The sequence below is a fragment of the Sorex araneus genome, chromosome 1, assembly GCF_027595985.1.
Source record: "Sorex araneus isolate mSorAra2 chromosome 1, mSorAra2.pri, whole genome shotgun sequence".
NCBI classification, from domain to species: Eukaryota; Metazoa; Chordata; class Mammalia; order Eulipotyphla; family Soricidae; genus Sorex; species Sorex araneus.
The window spans coordinates 44,950,209-44,971,176 of record NC_073302.1 but is presented as its reverse complement, the minus strand read 5'-3'; the positions used below and the strand labels follow the sequence as shown (position 1 = coordinate 44,971,176).

General features: G+C 35.4%; 1 protein-coding gene across 8 annotated transcripts in view; it reads right to left on the bottom strand.

The window, feature by feature from the left end:
- Window positions 1–20,968, bottom strand: part of LINGO2 (leucine rich repeat and Ig domain containing 2) — a 1,273,527-nt gene that overhangs the window by 294,346 nt on the left and 958,213 nt on the right. The window contains exon 1 of one of the 8 annotated variants that reach the window (XM_055140689.1): window positions 14,541–14,633. The exons of 6 other annotated variants lie outside the window; for them this stretch is intronic. The gene's annotated coding sequence lies outside the window, so the exon portion shown is untranslated. Of the gene's footprint in view, window positions 1–14,540; window positions 14,634–20,968 lie in introns of those variants that run through there. One more of the 8 variants, XM_055140753.1, reaches the window with a different exon arrangement.

The window sequence follows — 20,968 nt, the reverse complement described above, 5'->3', positions numbered from 1 at the left end:
TAGCACTGTAGCACTGTCGTCCCGTTGTCCATCAATTTGCTCGAGCAGGCACCAGTAACGTCTCCATTGTGGGACTTGTTCCTGTTTTTGGTATATCAAAGACACAACAGCTAGCTTGCTAGGCTCTGCCGTGTGGGCGGCATACTCTTGGTAGCTTGCTGGGCTCTCTGAGACGGACGATGAAATCGAACCCAGGTTGGCTGTGTGCAAAGTAAACGCCCTAGCCACTGTGCTGTTGCTCCAGTCCACCACTGGGTGTAGAACTGGTAAACCTGAGCACTTCCTCTGCAGTCACCACGGCCAGTCCCACTAGGCTGGACTAGAACCATGTCTCTGGACTGAGCATGAAGCCATCTAGCCTGCATAGCTGAGTCTGAGTATCATTAGGAGTGGTCCCAGAAATTCTGAGCACAAATTTGAGTGGCCCTGCCACATACAAAAAATTTAAAGATCAGTGAGATGCTTATCAGAAAGGCTGGCATGGAAATGGTGAAAACAAGGTTGGATTAGTATAAGGCTAGAGAAGCATGTAGGGGTCAGGATTCATATTGGCACTGCCAGGAACAACTACTGAACACAGAGCCACAAATAGCTCCTGAGCACTGTCCAGTGCGATTCAAAACTAAAATAATAATAATTATAATAAAAGTAAATCTATTTTAAACATTAATATAATTCAATTTACCATATAAGTATTATTGATACTCTATTATCATCGCCAAATGATATGAACTGGGTTTAACCAGGTATGAGGCAAGAAACTTAATCTCTGTACTAACTCTCTGGCCCTTTATTGATTTATTTGTATTGAATATTAATCTTTTATTTTATTGGATCACTGTCAGATAGAGAATTGCAAAGCTGTTCATGACTGGGTTGTACTCATACACTGTTCCCACACCCATCTCTCCACCAGTGTAATTTCCCAGCACTAACATCCCCAGTTTCCTTCCACTCCCCATCCAAATCACCCCCCACTCCAGCCTACCTCTATGATATGGCCCTATCTCTTTCCTTCTCATTCTCTTTCTCATTTTAGGCATTACAGTTTGCAGTGCAGATGCTAAAAGGTTATCATGTCTATCCCTTTACCTGCTTTCAACACTCAGTTATTGTTCTCTGGCCCTTTAGACTATACATTTTCACAGCAGGTAGGGTGTTTGCCTTGTAGGTGACAGACCGGGGTTCGACTCCTCCTCCCCTCTCGGAGAGCCCGGCAAGTTACTAAGAGTATCCTGTCCTCATGGCAGAGCCTGTCAAGCTACCCGTGGCGTATTTGATATGCCAAACACAGTAACAAGTATCACAATGAGACATTACTGTTGCCCGCTTGAGCAAATTGATGAGCAACGGGATGACAGTGACAGTGACAGTGACAGATAATATATTTAAATCTTGGTGTACTGGGATATATTTCCTGGGAGAAAAGGCTGAATATTTAATGTATGCTTTAGAGGTGTTAATTTTCTCAAATTATTACTTTGATGCTATGTTGATCAAAATACCAGCACTTTTATAGAAGTTAAAAAAAATGAAAGGTAAATGTTTTATACAGCACATCAATAAAAAAGCTGAAAGTTAGAAATGTGTAAAATTTGACCTTTTTTCCATTAAAAATCACAGAAATAGGTGTTTTGGAAGATTCTATAAGTTATTCAATGTTTAAATCATATAGCATGTAACACAGAAAGGCATTGTAAACTTACCAGATATTTTTATTAAAAACATATAATAAAGTGTAATTTAATATCACTAAACCAATTTTCATGAAAACTGTTAGAACTAGCTAGGGTTTTAAAAAAATATTATATTCAGTAATATCAGTTTGCAGAGAGTCTCTTGCCCGCACACATGGCTATCTTCCCTGGGGCTTCTCGGAGGGGGTGGGCTCCAGCTTCCCTCCACACCCAGAGCAGAGCTCCTGCTGCTGAAGACCTCTGGAGCCTAGCCACAGCCATGCTCAAGGCCCCTTTCCACGCGTTCGGAGGAGCCTCATGCATGAAGGTACTAGCAGAGGAACCCAGGTGTGTGGGACCCAAGGCTGAGACCTCCAAGCCTGCTCAGATCAGGACTGGGCCTCTTCCGCCCAGATTTCCCATTTTCCAGTAGCTAGGCGGTCACACCCAGGAACTGTCCCCAGCACCGTGTAATCCCACCAACGGCCCACACCCAGAGACTTAAAAACCAAGCTCCTGGAAGTAGGCTTACAGCCTACTTCTCCCTCTGGGAGAACCTGGCTAGCTACCAAGAGTTTCCTGCCCACATGGGAGAACCTCGCAACTCCCCATGGTGTATTCGTATGCCCAAACCAGTAACAATGCTGGGTCTCATTCCCCTGACTCTGAAAGAGCCTCCAATGCAGCATCATTGGGAAGGACGAGTAAAGTGAGGCTTCTAAAATCTCAGGGCTAGGATGAATGAAGACATTACTGAGACTACTCGAGAAATTCAACGATCAACAGGATGATGATGATGATGATGATGATGATGATGATGATGATGATGAATATCAGTCTGCTATTTGACAGACCAAGTTTGCAAACAAATTATTAATTGGATAAAATCTCTATCCCGTTTTTATTTGCTATAAATATTTAAGTGAAATAACAGATGTAAAGTGGTTAGCACAGTCCTTGGCACAGGGTAAGAACTCTAGACACTCTACATTTCAATCTAATTTATCTAACTTCCTTATCCCTAATGGGATTTAAAAGACAATCCCACATGGACATAGTAAAACTTTTTATACCTACGTAATGGTTTTTCGGTGTTTCTTGAAAAGTTCTAGAATCTCCTACCATATCCCTGTTAAAGAAGTAAGGGAAAAGGTCCACTATCTCTATTTACAGATGAAAGCATTAAGGAAGACAGTCCCAATGCTTGATAGACACAAATAATAAAATATGATTCTGATTACCAAAAAGATACTTGTTTAGTACTATCTCTTATATTTATTTATGTAATATTTTTAATGACACTATTAAGAATTTATATTTCAACAAAAATGAATAAAATAAGTTTATTACATAATCTATTTTTGCTTTCTCAAATTCAAATGTCATTCAACATATGATTGTACAAAATTATTTTTTTTTACATATAACATTTTTTCTATGGAACTCAACATGGAAAAATCTTATTTGTAGGTAGTGTAAATGAAAAAATGTCTGTGTCAGTTCTCCTTCTGTAAGTATCATGACTTGTCATTCATTTCAATAAGAAATGCCCTATTGAATGGGAAAAAAATCTAAATCTGAAAGGGTTTCTTTAAATTTTTTATGATTTAATAACCAGGGGAGTAAATGAAGGGAAGTAAATTCTTCTTAAAATAAATAAGGTATGATATTTATAAATATGTATATACCATGCTATATCTATCTAAATACACTATATATCTTCCCTGAACTCTGTCCTTTAACTATCAAAAAGATACAGGATCTAATTAATTGAATAAACTTGAGCTATAGTGAATGTGGGTGGCTAATCTATTTACCAGTCTTACTTGAAATAATTTTACATTACCAAGATCATTATAATATTTAGTCAAATAATCAGAAACTACTTAGATATGACATGATGACACTATCATTAGAAAGATATTTAGAATAGAGGAAGTATACTCCTAAACATCTAATGTAAGTTCCCATTACTATATCTAAAGTAATCTACACATATATAAATGTTTTACTTACTGAGGAAGAAAACAAAAGTAGCTATCATTATGCATAATGGAATATGAGTCTGATCTTGATGTTCATTTTTATTTAGTTGTTATTGAAAGTTACTCCAAAACATCTCTTGAGGTAGATTTCTCATTTAATCATGCTATTGTAAAGAAACTACAATTTTCATAAATAAACCACACTTATCAATTAGGCCTCAATTTTGGAAACTCAAGGTGGGAGGGAATCATTATTAAACTAAATTATTCATCGACAGAATAGTTTACACCATAAGCTTTCTGAAACTCCTAACTGATCATTTAATCATTTACAATAGCTTCTACTTCCAAATATATATAAACACAAATGTGGATATTCAGATATTTACCCACATTGTTTGTGGGAAAATATTTTTGAAGGAAAGTAAGCAATAAGGTATATTTTAACTGGGAAATGGGTTCTCAAAGTTATGTAGTCTAAATTCACTATGGTTCATATGGCTATTTTCAGAGGAAAATCTTAAAGTTTTACACCAAACTCTCCACAGTAATTAAAGTTACAAATGTACATTTCTAAAGTATACTTTTTATGGTAAAAAGGGGTTTATATACTTAATATGCTCTAAGGTCAGTAATTGAGTTAATCAACATATTAATCTTATTTATTAAAATTTTTCTACTAATCCTGGATAGAAATATGTTGAATGGGCTTATGTCAAGTGAATTACAAAAGTTATTTAAAACAAAGAGTAAAAGTAAAAGATGAAAATCAATAAATACAGGTTTTTTTTTTCTTTTTCTTCTTTTGGTTTTTCTTCTTTCACAACCACATACTCTTACAAAGACAGTCCTCAAATTAGTGAGCTGTATGGAAGCTTGACTGAATATTCAAATTCCACAGCCTATTGAAAATAATAAATCTCCCAAAGTTCAACCTTGAAAAAAAATAACCCCAGAAAACAAAAAACTGAGTTTACCTTAGTGAATTCTGTATCATGTAAGACAGCAAGCATACGTAGATAATTAATTTTACTTGTTTCCATTAAAGAAATAATTAGTTATCATTCTTTGAGTCATAAGTAAAAAATTCTTTCCCTCTTATTATCATTAAATTGACTTTCATTAAATGTTGTTTTAAAGAAGTTTTTTTTTAATTCTCCCTTGAATAAAAGGGAAAAAAAACTATTTTAAAGAAAAGGGCGCTAATTTTTAGATCAATTAACTTTATGCAGAAGTGCCAAAAATATCCTAATGGCAGGTGCATTATTTGGGTGCTATCAATTTTTCCTTGCTTTGAATATTTCTTACATAGTATTCACTCTCTTAGATATAAAAAATGTGACTGTGAAAATAGGAAAATGTTTTCTATCAACAACACCAAAGGACTGAAAGTTTTCCAAGAATGATTAAAAGTAGTGGTCGTAGTCATTATGGACTTTAGAAGACTTTAGAAGACCACAGATTTTGTGATTTCTTAATGTGAGCAATTTTCCTTTGATTTCTCATAATACACATAACCATCATATAAATGTTCTTAAAATGTGCAGACTTTTCCTTCAAGAAGGTAGGATGTAAATACTTTTACTTCTTTCCATTATTAGTATCTTTTTTATAAAGGTAGAATTTATACTAAATAAACAAGAGAAAACTCTAAAAAGATGACAAGTTTGTCAGTTGGGTAAGGAATTTAATGCTATGGTGAGTTATCTGGGTTTCCTTCTCTTTTGATATGCAGATTTGGGAGACAGATGGCCAGTGAGAAAAATCCATCAACATACATTTGTCTACCACTTAACTCTGCAGGGAACAGTAGTAAACACAATGAGTTGTCACAGAAGAAATGGAAGGCATGACACTTTGTCATATAGAAATTGAAAGTAAAGACTACAGCATACCAATTATTTAGGCATTTATGATAATCTACTTGAGTATGTGAGCAAAGAAATCTATTTTTTTCTCACTCAATCAAGAAGTCAATACTTTCTAGGCATCCTCAGCAGTAAGCAAGACAATTACATGAAAACAGTTATGACAGTAGACCATGTATAAACCTTGGGATAAATGACCCCTTTGTTTTATATTGCTGTTAGCACTTTATATGAGCTATTTCTAAGCAACTAAACCCACATTATAGTCTCTATCACTTAGATCACCAAGTTCCTTTTTCTCTGGTTTAAATTTTGTCTTTCTAGAGAACAGCAATGCATATGATAAAGAAACACTGAGCCTTACCATATATAGGCTTAACATTTTGAGACATTACAGTGAGCCTACCTAATTCTGTTATATTTTCTTATAAATTTACATTGAGAATTTCTAAAATATGGTATATGTAAGTTACTTAGTAGAATGTCCAGTACTTGGAAGAGTCTCAATAGACACCTGCTATTATCTTACTATTATGGTTCTTCTTCAAAATAGAGGTCAGATACCATCTCTTCCAAAAAACTTTTTCACCTACTATAGTAGAATAAACATCCTAAATTTAGCTTCACTTGAAAATTATATGCTGGTTCTCTAATTTATCAAATTATTTAATCTTGGAATTTCATTTTCTTGTCTGGGAGATAACAACAACTAAGTGTGATCTTACATGCAATGTGCTGTTTCGTATGAGGCTAAAATAGAACTTTAGATTGTAGACTTAATTTCAACTTTGCCAAGGAGATTTTTAACTTAATGCAGTCCAAGTCATCATGTTTGACAGGACAGAGCAGGAGCTTATATCGTGTAATCCATAAACCCTTAGGATGGTCTTTGAATATATTGAAACTGTGAGGAAAAAATCATCTACATGACTGGATGTGCATCATATTTATCTGAGAGAAGTTTTCAGATATTTTATTCAATCTACAAAGGGGTCTATAAGCTAATTAACAAAGGTACAGTCATGGACTTAGAGACAGACAACTGACCCCAATCCAGCCTCTAAACAGAACTTATCGTTTGTTTTACGTTTTTCTTACCACTGACTTCATTTTCTTTTTTAACTTTAAAGTTTATTAATTTTCATTTTTTCACTCTTGTAGTTTAGGGTCACACTTGGCAATGCTCAGAGCTTACTCCAAACTCAGGAATCGCTGCCAGTGGTGCTCAGGATTCTTTGGTGCTGGGCACTAAACCGAATTTGGTCACGTACAAGGCAAGCACCTTACTTACTATATAATCTCTGTCATCCCAAATTCATACATTTTTGGAGACAAAATCTGTCTCACCCCGTTAATTGTTGAAACACAGTATACTTGTAAATGTTGGTCACTTCTCAGAGTAGTGGATAACCTATACCTTTTACTTAATATTTAAGAGCACATTACTTTATTGAACAAAAGTGAATTTTATTCAATGTTTAAACCAGATAGGGGGGCTGGAGCAATAGCATAGCGGGTAGGGTGTTTGCCTTGCATGCGGCCGACCTGGGTTCGATTCCCAGCATCCCATATGATCCCCTGAGCACTGCCAGGGGTGATTCCTGAGTGCAGAGCCAGGATTAACCTCTGTGCATTGCCGGGTGTGACCCAAAAAGCAAACATAAATAAATAAATAAAAAATAAACCAGATAGGGATTGGGATTCAGAATTAAACAAGGTGCTAAGTTTTTGCTGCCCGTGTACTTGTTCACTAATATGATAGACAATATAAAATAAAGTAATAATAAATACTAATAACCAGTTAACTGTATCACTGTATCACTGTCATCCCATTGCTCATCGATTTGCTTGAGCAGGCACCAGTAGTAACATCTCCATTGTAAGACTTGTTGTTACTGTTTTTAGCATATCGAATATGTCATGGGTAGCTTGCCAGGCTCTACCATGCATGTGGGATACTCTTGATAGCTTGCGGGCTCTCCGAGAGGGACTGAAGAATTGAAGCCTGGTTGGCTGTGTGCAAGGCAAATGACCTACCCACTAGGCTATTGCCCCGAGCTATAACCAAGCAGAAACAGTCATTTATTTCATTACATAAAGTATAATTTTGTTAAGCTTTTTGTTTGGATTATTTCCTTTTAAACATATATAACTAGTTTATGAAAATATTTTTGCCATTTCCATGGATAAACATGGAAGTAGGGTAAATTTTTACCTTAAATTTTCGAATAACGTAGACCTCTCCTCAGATTTAGAACAATTCATGTTTAAAATAAAACAGTAATAATGAGCCTTTCTTGGTGTACTTCTTTTTCTATGTTAGTCAGTTGTTATACATTTATATGTACACCGGCCCTTTAAAATAATTTATCAAGACAGATCGTTTGAGTCTAAAAGAGAGTGGTCATTAAAATAGAAATAAAACTTTGAGATTTAAAAGGTGTCTTTAGTGAAAATTGCATCTCAAAGAATCACTACAAGTATGACTACCAGAAATCACTGATTTAAACTTCAGAAAAAATTATCTTGACTCTTCACAGTTCAGTAACAACAAATAATTCTGAAGGTAAGAGATGATTTTTTGCAATAATGGGTCCATTAAAACTTATACTTACAGCTTTATTTTGAGTACTTTGATCTCCACATGTGTTTCAACGATTCCTTCTGACTTGTATGCTCATTTATTGTCTTTCTGTCTTATCCTAGAGCTATTTTTGCCCAGTGGAGGAGTAACATCAATAAACTACAAGATTTTATTAGGTTTATCCAACGAATGCTGATCTCTCCTGTTGGGCTTAATTTGTTGGCCTGTTATCGTGGTTGTTCTAATACATCATTTAGTGACCTTTCCTTCTCTATATTTTAGAGCGCATGCAACATTAATCCTTTTTTACACTTATGTTGGAGGATGAATTATTGATATATAATTGTCATTCCTGATAATTACTGTCTTAATGATTAATGCATGAAAGACAGATACATAGCAAAGTAGTCAAGGCAATGTGCTAGAAAGTACAAAATAAGTTTTATTTCCATGACTTCTGCTGACTTGGAAGACCAACTTGAACAGACTATTCAACCTTTTTGAAAGAAACCCACCTGATGATATTGTATCTGTGTTATCTGTCAGTTGAGGATGATGTAGTACATTGATTTTTTTTCCGTTAGTGATGGAGTGTGTGACTAATCAAGCTCGTTTTAAAGCACTCCACAAATGCAAAGGCTAAAAGATATTGAATAAGACTTCCAGGTTCACTGATGTAAAAATGCTTTTTGAAAAATAATATATCCAAATAAGTGTTTAAGGAAGAAAAAATAACACCTACACCCTACCAGAAAAATTACCTTATACTCTTCCCTTATATTTTTACCTTGGTGAGGATTGAGGCATAATAAAGGACTATATAAGTAAGTATATATAAAATCAACTCAAATACACTTTTGTCATAACAAATATATTTTAGGGCCATTATAGAAAACTTCACTTGCTAAAAATAATTTAAATTACACACTCCTAAGACCATTAGATTTGTGCTTTTTTTCAATATTCCTTTCAACTTTGACTTTTTATGTATCCTTTGTTAAAATAAAAGTTCTTTCAGGGTATTTTCCCCAGTATTTTCAGATTAACAGCTATCTCAGTAGAAAACATTGTTTTCCATAGAGGTTTATAAATAAAAAAGAATTCGACATCCCAGTGGAATTGTGAATGGTAATATAGAACATCTTTGACAGCCATTGGGGTATTAATTCTCCCCTTCTCATCTTTATGTTCACTGACTTGCCACCCATATGGAAGCTTAGACAATGTGTATTTCATTTACAAGGGAAATTGTCCTTTCCTTTCTAGTCTGGAAGCCTAGGCATTATTGGCTTAGACTTTTTAAACAGTGAGGTGAATATTTCATAAGTTAGGAAATTTCAGTTTGGGACCTAGAGAGGCAGTGTAGCATGTAGGTTGCTTTCCTACCATGTGTCTAACCTGGGTTCAATTCCCTGGGACCACCCACTATGGTCCTCCAAGTATCACCAGAAGTCATTTCTAGCCAGGAGTAACCCCTCAGCATCACCAGGTGTAGACTACCAAAAAACAACAAAAATCAGTTTTCAAGCAAGAAATCACAGAGAATTAGATCCATATCACTTTTGTCTTTTGAATAGATGTGTTGGGGTCTTTATTATGTCACAATCTTATCATTCAAGAATTCTGTATTTGTAGGCAATGCATTGTATACCCTGATGAAAAACAACTAATCAGGGTACATTCAATAAGGAATGCTAGTCTTAGGGTATGACCTCGCCCGACCCCCTACCCCAAGTTGTAACCAAATTTACCAGCTAGACTAAATAATAGGTTATGAAGGGAAAATGAAAAAGAGGAATTGATCCAAATCAGAACATAGGGGATGCAATACACATGTTGATTTTTAATGTTGTACACCTGAAATCCATATGATTTTTTAAAGAACAGTGCTTTTACCCTAGTTGCACAGGATGTTCAGTCTACTGAGATAGAATTTTTGAAGGTCAAAGTGTTTTACTATACTTAGTTTTGTTCTCTCATATTGGGGTGTGGGCCTGAGAGAGGCACACAGGTTTACATGTCAGTGTTAAAAACATTCAAGTATGTTTTCCTCTCTAGGCAGTCCTACCTTCAAATTTTGGTGTAGAGAGATTGTTTTCTGGAGTTTCTCTATATAGTAAATCCTCTGAAATCAGCAGATGCTTAACCATAGAGCTGACTCTACCTGTCTCACATTCTGATATCTCTTCAATATGGCAGATTCTTAGGTTTTAAAAACCAGCTAGATGTTCATATGCATGAAAATTAATTTCCATATTGACTGCTGTTCCTGTAGAATTTAGTAACATGTTTTAAGGCATCATCAAAAATTCTGTCACTATCATAAATACTGTTGGGAGTGTTTTATGATTTATATTAAGTTGTGTGTGCAAAGTACATATAAATGTACAATGAGATCCTCTAGAATTGATTGTTTTACTGTTGGCACTATTTTCTTCATAACCTATTATGTAAACTTAACCTATTTTGTAAATGAGGAACTTTGTGATCTTGGACTCTAGGCTCAATGGGACCTGGGAGCAGAGATCCTCTGTGAGCTTCCTTCTCCCAATCTCTGGTGACCTCCTGCCTGCACCAGAAAATCTCATTGGCCACCCTACAGAACTCATGACTGCTTCTCCTGGAAGGGTGCTTAAAATAAAGCCCCCATAACAATACCACCAGACTCTGCACCAGGGGTGCCCCAGAGGGGGACAGATGAGAGCTCTCTCTGCCCCAAGGGACCCAGACCCAGCAGCCAACCTTCACTACCCCACTACTGCCACACTCCAGGCTGCTTTCCACACACTTGGGCCTACCCTCACACAGGAGGAAACAGATTCCTGGAGGCAACACATCATCATAAAGGGAAATATATATGTATATGTATATATATTATACATATATGTATAAAATGCGTATACATATAAAATATGTATATAATATATATGTATATGTATGTATATACACATATATATGTATAAATATGTATAAATGTGTTCCACATATACTGTCACTGTCTCTTCCTTCTATGGAAGGACTGCACTCATTTGTGGAATATAGAATGACATCACATGAGGCTGACACCCAAGGACAGCAGAGACAAGGGCTAGGGGGATTGCCCCATAGCAGGAAGACTGCTTCATGAGTGGAGAGGAAAAGGTAGATGGAATAGAGAAGGGAACACTAAGAAAATGATGGCTGGAGGAATCAGTCAGGATGGGAGGAGTGTGCTGAAAGTGGGTAATGGACCAAACATGATGACCTCTCAGTGTTTGTGTTGCAAGCCATAATGCCCAAAAGTAGAGAGAGAGTATAGGGATTATTGTCTGCCATGGAGGCAGGGGAAGGGTGGCAAAGGGGGGGTATACCAGGGATATTGGTGGTGGGGAATGTGCACTGGTAGAGTGATGGGTGTTTGATCATTGTGTATTGTAACCCAAACATGAAAACTTGTAACTATCTCACGGTGATTCAATAATTTTTTTTAAATGTTGTGAATTAAAAAGAGGAATGGCAGTCTAGAGTACCTACAATTTACTTTCTTGATTGTGCATCAGACTGAGTGCTGTGGATCACTGCTACTGTGCAGCAAAATGTGAGAGTTTTATTCTGCATGTATCTTAAGTCTAGAAAAAAAGTAAAATTAAAATTTGGCTTCTACTGAAACAATTCCTAGTTTTCACACTATCGCAAAGAAAAAAATCATTAGCCTATTATAAACTAGGAGCATTTTAATTTTTCAGTATTTGTTTTATTTCTTCCCTGTTCCTCTCAGAGAGCCTGGAAAGCTACCGAGAGTATCCCGCCCACATGGCAGAGGCTGGCAAGCTATCTGTGTGTATTCGATATGCCAGAAACAGTAACAACAAGTGTCACAATGGAGACATTACTGGTGCCCACTTGAGCAAATCGATGAACAATGGGACAATAGTGCTACAGTACTACAGTGTTATTTTGGCCACCACTTTAACAAACATATAAACACATCATGCTTTGCGTCAGTTTCTTTAAAAATACAGGTAAAATTACTACCACACTAACTTGGGCAGCATTGGACTTCTTCAGAAATTCTTCTAATACTCTAACAAATATGACAGAAATTTTTTTGTGGAAGGATTATATTTGTCTAACTACTTGTTTGATAAAATATAGCAATTTCAAGTGACATTACAAAAAAGGTCACAGTCTGTGAAATTATCTGGGGAAAAAATGGAAAATTTTATAGACACAGATTTTAGACAATTAGTGACATACAGTGGGTAGGGCGTTTGACCCAGTTTCAATTTTTTCGTCCCTCTCGGAGAGCCCGGCAAGCTACCGAGAGTATCCCGCCTACACGGCAGAGCCTAGAAAGCTACCTGTGGCTTATTCAGTATGCCAAAAACAGTAATAACAAGTCTCACAATGGAGATGTTACTGGTGCCCTCTCAAGCAAATTGATGAACAACGGGAGACAGTGCTACATTGCTACAGTGCTACAGTGACATACAACCTTAGAACAGAGTTGCATGGCATAGCCAAGAAGACAAAACACCACCTTTTAGGCTCGTTAAGCCATTGCAGTTACTCTGTCCCTTAATCAAGTCAATGTGAGAATCCAGGGATCATTGGTTTATGTTTGAGCATATCAATGAGACCTAATGAGGAAAAGAAGATTGTCCAGGAACCAGGAGGTATATCAGAGGGCTAATGCATAAGGTTTTATTCCCTGAAACAAAGGTTGAGCACTGGTCTAGGAGTGAACTTGAGCATTGTTAGGTATGGCCCATCACCCCCAAAATACAAAGAAGATTGTCTATGTTCCCTAAATAAAACCACATGTTCCCTAAATAAAACCACAATAATATTTTCCTGTGTTTTATGTATGTAAGATATCATACATCAAAATGTCCTGGAGGTATAAAATAAATCCAATTCTGAGTTTTCAGTTGGCTACCTTTACCAAAAGCCCCAAAACTACCTGAAACTAAGACTGTGTAGCCACTGAACAATCATTTCCATCTAACAAAGCATAGCTACAATAAATTCTTGACGCATTCAATATTTTTAAAAACAATTAGCACCACTGCATTTTAACTTATGCCTTATCTTCATAGGATAAAACATTTTGAATGTATAATTTGTCGTACAAGTTCTATTCATTTTATTTTACTTTCTTTTCTAATCTCAATTATCCACTTCACTTATCCACATCACAATGTAATGGTCACACTTAAGCACAGAGTACACCAAGCTCTCTCCAGTCACCACTGATCTATTTCTGACTCTGTCTCTGAAATTGTTCAACCACTGTTTCCCACTTACTATGATAAATTTCCACACAGTCTTCAAGTTCCAATTTAGATAGCTTCTTTTTCTCCTTTCTGAATGATGATAAACATGTCTTGTGTTTCCGTAGTGCCAGGATCATACTATATCCATGATGATTTATTTATATATCTACTCACTGGTTTAACTGTGAAGTCCCAGAAGGCTAAAAACTGAATCAATCTATTTCTCAGTCCACTTATATCTAATCAAAAGTTGATGTTAATAAACATTATTACAAAGTCATATTTTTTCCCAATAAAATGATGTAGAGGCTAAAAAAGACAGTATAGTGGATAAGGCTCAAGCCTTGAAAGTGGCAGACCTAGTTCAATCCCTGCTAATACATATCATTCTCCCATAATCCCCAGGAGTGAGTACTGAGCATAGAACCAGGAGAATGACCTGCGCATTTCCGGGTTTGGCCCTACTTTTCCCGCCAAACACATTCCCCAATCAAAGAGTCACAAATAGAATTATATTTCTTATTCCAACACTAAACTTTCTATGTAAATCCCCTACAATTGAATATAGCATCTGTTTAATTTGCCAAATCTATTCAATTTTATTAAAAGCAGCATGTTTATATAGACATCCATTTAAACTTTTGAGGACACTTTATTCTAAAATCTCCCCCAGTTCCATTGGATTTTATGGACAAAGTAGCTACTCTTAACCTAAAATGAAAATAAGTTTTTGAACTTCAATCTTCTGAATCATGAATTTATCCCACCTAATGTTCATCTAATAATGCAAAAAAAAAAGAAAAGAAAACATATTCCCATGTTTACCATAATTCACTGAGCTGGAGATATTTTTCCTCTGAATTTTATTAGTATAGCCATCTATTCAAAATTTTGCCAATCTGCCCATTCATACAACAAGTACTTGCTATTTAAACACTTTGTATTACAGGAACTGGGCTCAGGGCTAAAGATCCAGTAACAAAAAGATAGCAGACCTGCTCTCACAGAACACACAATCCACTAAAAACACAGGCCACCAACATCCACCAAAAAAAGAGACCAGAAGAGTTAAATGCTCTTGGAGAATGTGCGGAACGCAATGGATAAATCCAGAAAAGCAGGGCATCTGCTCATTTGTAAAGAAAGATTTGAAAGCACTTCAGTTGCCATACCTCTAAGGATCTGAAGACACACTGATGTCCCCCCAGATCTTGCCACTGACTTCAGCAAAGGAACAGGAAAAACCGTCCTACCCTCTCCACGATATCTCAGTTGTTACCAATTATCGTCGGAAAGCACTTTATTTGAAAACCAAAGAGCCCTTTCCCCTTCAGCCAGCCTGTGGGGTGATGGAAACATGGGAGCTGAGCCTATCAGTGCTTGTAACAAGCAGCTGAAAAAGTTGTAGCCCATGAGTCATGGCTCTTTTCATGTGTTTCCAGGTCTGTGGGAGGAGAGGCCTTTGGCGGGCAGCACAGGCATTCTCTCACCTCTGCTGATCACTTGGGGAAAGAAAGACTTTGGAGCCACCAGGAGAACTACGCGGCCCTCCCACCTTCCTCAAGCATGCTTCTCTCCAATGCCACTGCGAGGTCAGGCCTCAAAATAGTGAGAGCCAGAGCCCACATTTTTTACAAAAAGGGACAAATAAATTAAGCTTTGCCACCCACCTCCCTTCTGCGCAGTTAAGGAAAATCAAATGAAATAAACAAGCAAATTAGCAGCTGGTCTGTGAGTTTGAGATCACGAATGTGTTTTGTAGGCTCTGCCAGTCATTTCATCCAGAATTGGATCATTTTTTTCTTAGTGGGAAAATAAATAGTAATAGCTCTACTAGTATTAATGCCTAACTTCTATTGAAAGCTCATGATGTGCCAAATAGCATGTTTACAGTTTACATGCAATTCCTATTCAACTGGTATAAACCTCACGAGGTAGTATTATAACCTAAACTTTATATATGCTGTATTTGAAGCTCAGAAGAGTTGAATAACTTACCAGAGTTCGTGGAAGTAGACGGCTGACCAGGCTCTATGCCCATTAATATGTAAACCTGATTGTCTAAGAATGTGCCATTGACTAAATGTCGGAAAATATTAGGAATAATCTTTAAAAGTATGGGCATTGCTTCTTCCCTATCATCAATTATTAAGCAACCTGTAAATTCACATGGTGATCCTGTAATACTACAACAGAGTCCTTTTGACTTAGAGTCACTTCCCCTGCTTCATATTTATAGGAACTAGAAGTAGTTAGGACTTTAAACTAATTAATCACAGAGGAAAAAATATTCCCTTTGATCATACTTTGCTTAGGTAATGTTTTAGCCAAAATTACTTCCTTTACATATGCACTTACATATGTAGGTGTATATGGGATATTTTTCTGCTATGAATTTGCTTTTAAATTCACTGTCACTGTAATCCTGTTGTTCATCGATTTGTTTTATTGGGCACAGTAATGTCTCTCAATGTGAGACTTATTGTTACTGTTTTTGGCATATCCAATACGCCACAGGTAGCTTGCCAGGCTCTGCTGTGTGGTCGCGATACTCTTGGTAGCTTGCCGGGCTCTCTGAGAGGGGTGGAGGAATCGAACACAGGTAGGCTGCATGAAAGGCAAATGCCCTACCGCTGTGCTATCACTCCAGCCCACTTTTAAATTAATTTGTTTAATAGAATTTCCAATATTGTAGCACAGCAATTGCTTTGTTTCTGTTATTCTTGAATTTAAATAACTACAAGAAGAAAAACATAGTTCTTTGTCAATACTGGAGCAGAACAGATATGGCAATGGATATATTAGAGATTTAAAATGGAATTATAATTATTACATACTGTAGATGATAGTATAGATAAATTTATATTTAAATATTTATATTTATATTTTATATTTCATCATTATATCATGATGCAATATGAACATTGTGACTAAAATATAAAGACTAGGTTTGATCAAAGTTATTAATAAAATAATGTTTATTAATTTATTTACAATCATACTATCTTCTATTTATATCTCTGTGCCTTATACAAACAGTTACCATGTTATGCCATGACCTATTCTGAGTGTGCATTTTAGAAGACAATTAAAGCCCTGGAAATTTGAAAATGTTTGGATTAAAATGACATCATGATATGTTTCTTAGAAAATTCTAATTTTTTCACTAAGTGTATAAATGACTGAAAAATTTCCTCATTAAATCAGAGAAATACAATATGCATACTGTTTCTGAACTATTCAAACTGAGTATTTTCTTTAATTTATCTCATAAATTTGATGTGTCAACCAATTATTTTAATCCTCTAAGACAAGTTCATAGACAGTTTTCATTAGAATGTGATTTATTTGTAGTGCATTCTTGCTATGTCAAATGAATTCAGTTAAATGAAGTGTAGTTAAATAAGTTTTACATAAAGCAATCACAGGTGGCTTGCTATCTCTTTGATGGCTTCTTTTAATAACAAGTAACATGGTAGGTTATTTTTGCTTTCAACAGATTTTTTAGTGACTGTGGATATCTGTCTTCAGGATGGGTCATCATAACAATAGCTTATGTTTTTGGTGTTTCTCAAGTACTTAGAGAAAACTTAATGTGATTCCTAGAACTAATTAAGTTGGCAGCTCACAGTTACTTAGGGTATAGAAGGTTCCTCCTCATTCAGCAGTAGAGAAAGCCTTTATTGATTTCCTATCAGCGGGTATGTTCATCTATATGCCCCAAGTCATGTCTGTTTCCAGTCCAGATTGCTGGATTTGTCTCCTCCGAAGTCAATTTTCTAAGGACACTAAGTTAATTCTAATTGCTCCACCCTGATAGTGGGTTTCTAAAATTCGGTCCCATCTGTCTTTAATACTACTTTTGTTGGCCTCATTCTTTAAAAATAAAATAGACTTCCTCTCTCCCTTATTTTTGTTAAATCTTAAATCCTATCTCTAGATTACTGAGGTACAGAAATGTGTCTTCCATCAAAATATCAGACATCAAACGCTTATCTCCTAGAGCATTAACATGCAAAAGTGAACCAGTCAAGTATGTGCAATGTTGGAAGACTCACTGCAAGGAACAAAATAGGGTCAAAATGGAACATTTAAAGACTCTGCCCCACAGCTTGGAAAATAGCTTCACACGCTGGGGAAAAGGCAGCAGAGACAGAGAAGGGAACACTTAGTAGAGAATGTTGGGAGGACTCACTCAGGTTGAAAGCTGCATACCAAAAGTAGACTATAGACCATAATGGCCATAGTCTATAGTAGACTATAGAACATAATGGTCACTCGATATTTCTGTTGCAAACTACAACATCCAACAGGAGAGAGAACAAAAGGGAATGCCCTGCTACAGAGGCAGGGTGGGGTGGTGGGGGTTGGGATGGAGGTGGTGGGAGGGATACTGGGATCATTGGTGGAGGAGAATGGTCGCTGTTGGAGGGATGTAAACTAAATACAAACATGAAAGTTCATAAGTTTGTAACTATACCCCACGGTGATGCACTAATAAGAATTTTTAAAAAATAAAAAAATAAAGACTATGCTTTAAAATGACTAGGTAGAAAGAATATCATTGGATTCTTTTAATAATATTTAAAAGAATATGAGAGATTTACTATTAATGTTTTTCCTTTATTTCATATGAAACTGCCATTTTTCTATCCAATGTAACAGAACAGACTATGGAAAACTCAACACCAGCCTAATTCTATTGAGATCAGAGTGTTGAGTTAGTGAAATAATAGAAAATGGTGGCAACATGTCCAGTGGGAAAAAAAAACAAACACTCAAATCTGGTCATGAATCCGGTTAATAATTACTCTGCCACATTGGGTTGCATACTTAAACTCCAGTTGACCTAAATATAGAGATTTCATTCTTTATAGAATTTGTTTTATATTGAAACACAGTGAGATAGACTCTTACACTGCTATTCATGATTAGGCTTCAGTCATAGTGTTCTAGCACCTATCCTTCCACAGTGTACAGTTCATAAGAGATTTCTAAAGTAAAAAAGTAAAATACAGAAAGTTCTTCCAGGAATATTGGTTATGGGATAAAGAGGGTTATTATATTGAAATTCTTAATTTTTAATGTCAAGTACTTGCTACTTTTTTAGTGTGGTGAAGCAATAAGCTTCTTTAATTTTGGCTCTTATATACATATTTTTATTAAAAAAATCCATTTGATCATGCTTTCGGAATGTTCACAGACCTAGAATCTTTTACAGTGCTATGCTCCTGATCTACCTCAAACTAGATAGCCCTCAACTGAGTTTTTCTGAATCATGCATATTTCCAGATTGCTCGCTAACTCAGTTTACCTTATCACTCTCAAACTCTCAATTGTCAAGTAATTTGTCTTGAGAGTATCACAGCTAATACACTATTATGAATCTCTTCTAATATTTTAAGGTATCACCAAAAGAATAGACCGTGGATTCAAAACTATCTAACACTACTATACTACTGCTACTCCCTTCTTCTTTGTTGCAGTGCTGATATTTCTGTTAGATATTACTTCTTCCTTTAGGCATTCCTACAAATATACGTGATACTTCTAGTACTTGTTTAAGTATCATATTATTTATTAATTAACCATACCTACCTACAGCTAGACTATATTCCTGAAGCAAATAGGAGATAATGCTTTCATCCCTTTTAGTTATTCTCTATGGTTGGATTAAAAGCTTTGTGTCTGATATCTTATAGATATGAGTAGTATCTCTGAAATATGAGTATCTTACATAATAATTTCTGTTCTAACACTCAGTTCTTTTTTTAAACTAAAATTCTCTTATGACTCAATTGTGAAAGGAAATGCTATGTTAGGGACACATTCAATCAGCTCATCACATCATTCCTCCCCTCTGATGACTAAGACTTGGTTATCAAGTCAGGTTTGTCTACTGATTCTCTTCATTAGATTGCATTGTTCCAGGAAACTCCACAGTCCTTCCAATGTACCGACTCTGGCAGTTGATTTCAACAAGCCTCAGATTTTTCTAAATCTCCAAAAATGGATCTATTTCAAACATGATTCTAGAAGATACTACATTCGTTTCATTTATGACATGCATTTCACTCTGAATCATTTCCTCTATTTTTAATTTTTAAATATTCAGTCATTTAATATTTATGCTGTCATGACTTCTCTGTATATAGATTGTTAAGCTCCTTCTGGACAATGGATAAAAAGCCCTAAAAGCAAAGCATATGCTAGGACATGGTAAATATTGATAAATATTTTCTTATGATATCTGAGAAAGTGCCAAATAGAGCTATAAACAGAATTTCAGTGATATTTGAAAATGTGGGTGGAAGGCAAAAATTACTACCTAAAGATGATAAAAAAGTGATGTGAATAAAGCGTTCCATGACTCAGAAAATATTCTGGGGGAACTACTTAGTGTTTAATACTTAATTAGGTGCTGGACTATCATGTAAATTAAACATGGCAGTGCCCATAAGGTGCTTTCAGTCTGACAAAAAAGTTTAGTATGCCTAAAAGTATATTACTTTAATGAGAATAAAAAGGACAAATGTATTTTTTAAAAAGTAACATGAGAGTACAAGCATACAAAGAAATGCAGGGATTTTAGAAGGCTACATAAGTTGTTGCAGATAAATGCTGATACAATTATTAAATAATCTGAAGATAATTTGTGCAACTTCAGTTATATATAGTCACTTCCAAGTTTAATTGAGATTAAGAGAACCTCCCTTTAACACTTGAATGTTGTTTAAATATCAGAGTGGACTGAATATTTACTAAAGCTTTGGGGCAGGTCCTTTTGTATCCAGGAGCAAAATATCTTGGTGTTCTTGTCTATATAATAAAAGATGAAAGAAATAAACTGTTTTTATACAAGACAAGGAAAGCTAAGTGGAAAGATGCAATATGCCCAATTTTCCACAGTTTTTTTCTACTAGAAAATTGCAAAATACTTATTCCCCTAAAAGTCACTTGTCTAGTGGAAGGAGCTTAAAACAACTCAGATCAGATTATTAGAATGCAGTGATTATTTTCTTTTGTATAAAAGGTCTAGCAATTATTTCTCTTTATCTATTAACAGATTTTTTAAGTTTACTGTTAAAATTTTAACATCCCTTTAAAATGTTTTAATCAAATAAAAATTTTTTTAACCTGAACTGCAATCTCTGAAAAGTAGCTGCATCAATTTCTTTTTTTAAACATAGGGGAATTACTGAAAAATCATGTAAATGTGGTAATGTCGGTAGTACGAGGTAAATATGTAAGGTGCACAGCTAGCTGGGAGATATTATTTTATAAAATCATAGGGTATGCAATTTGAAAATATTAGCAAGACTTACTCCCAATATTTTAAATTTATATTCACATTTTCAATTTTGAATTTTTGGTCAAATATTAGAGTATGTTTTTCATTTAATCATTAAAAGATCTGATTAAATTTAAATATTTTCTCCATTTTAAAATCTTCTAGGTACAGTCTTCATTTCATTAATTCATTTATTCATAAATATATTGATATACATATTAAGTACCTGGCACTATCTATATCTCCCACTTGTCATACACTGTTTACATGTATTGCAATAGAAAAAAATCAGGGCTCATCTTAAGAAGC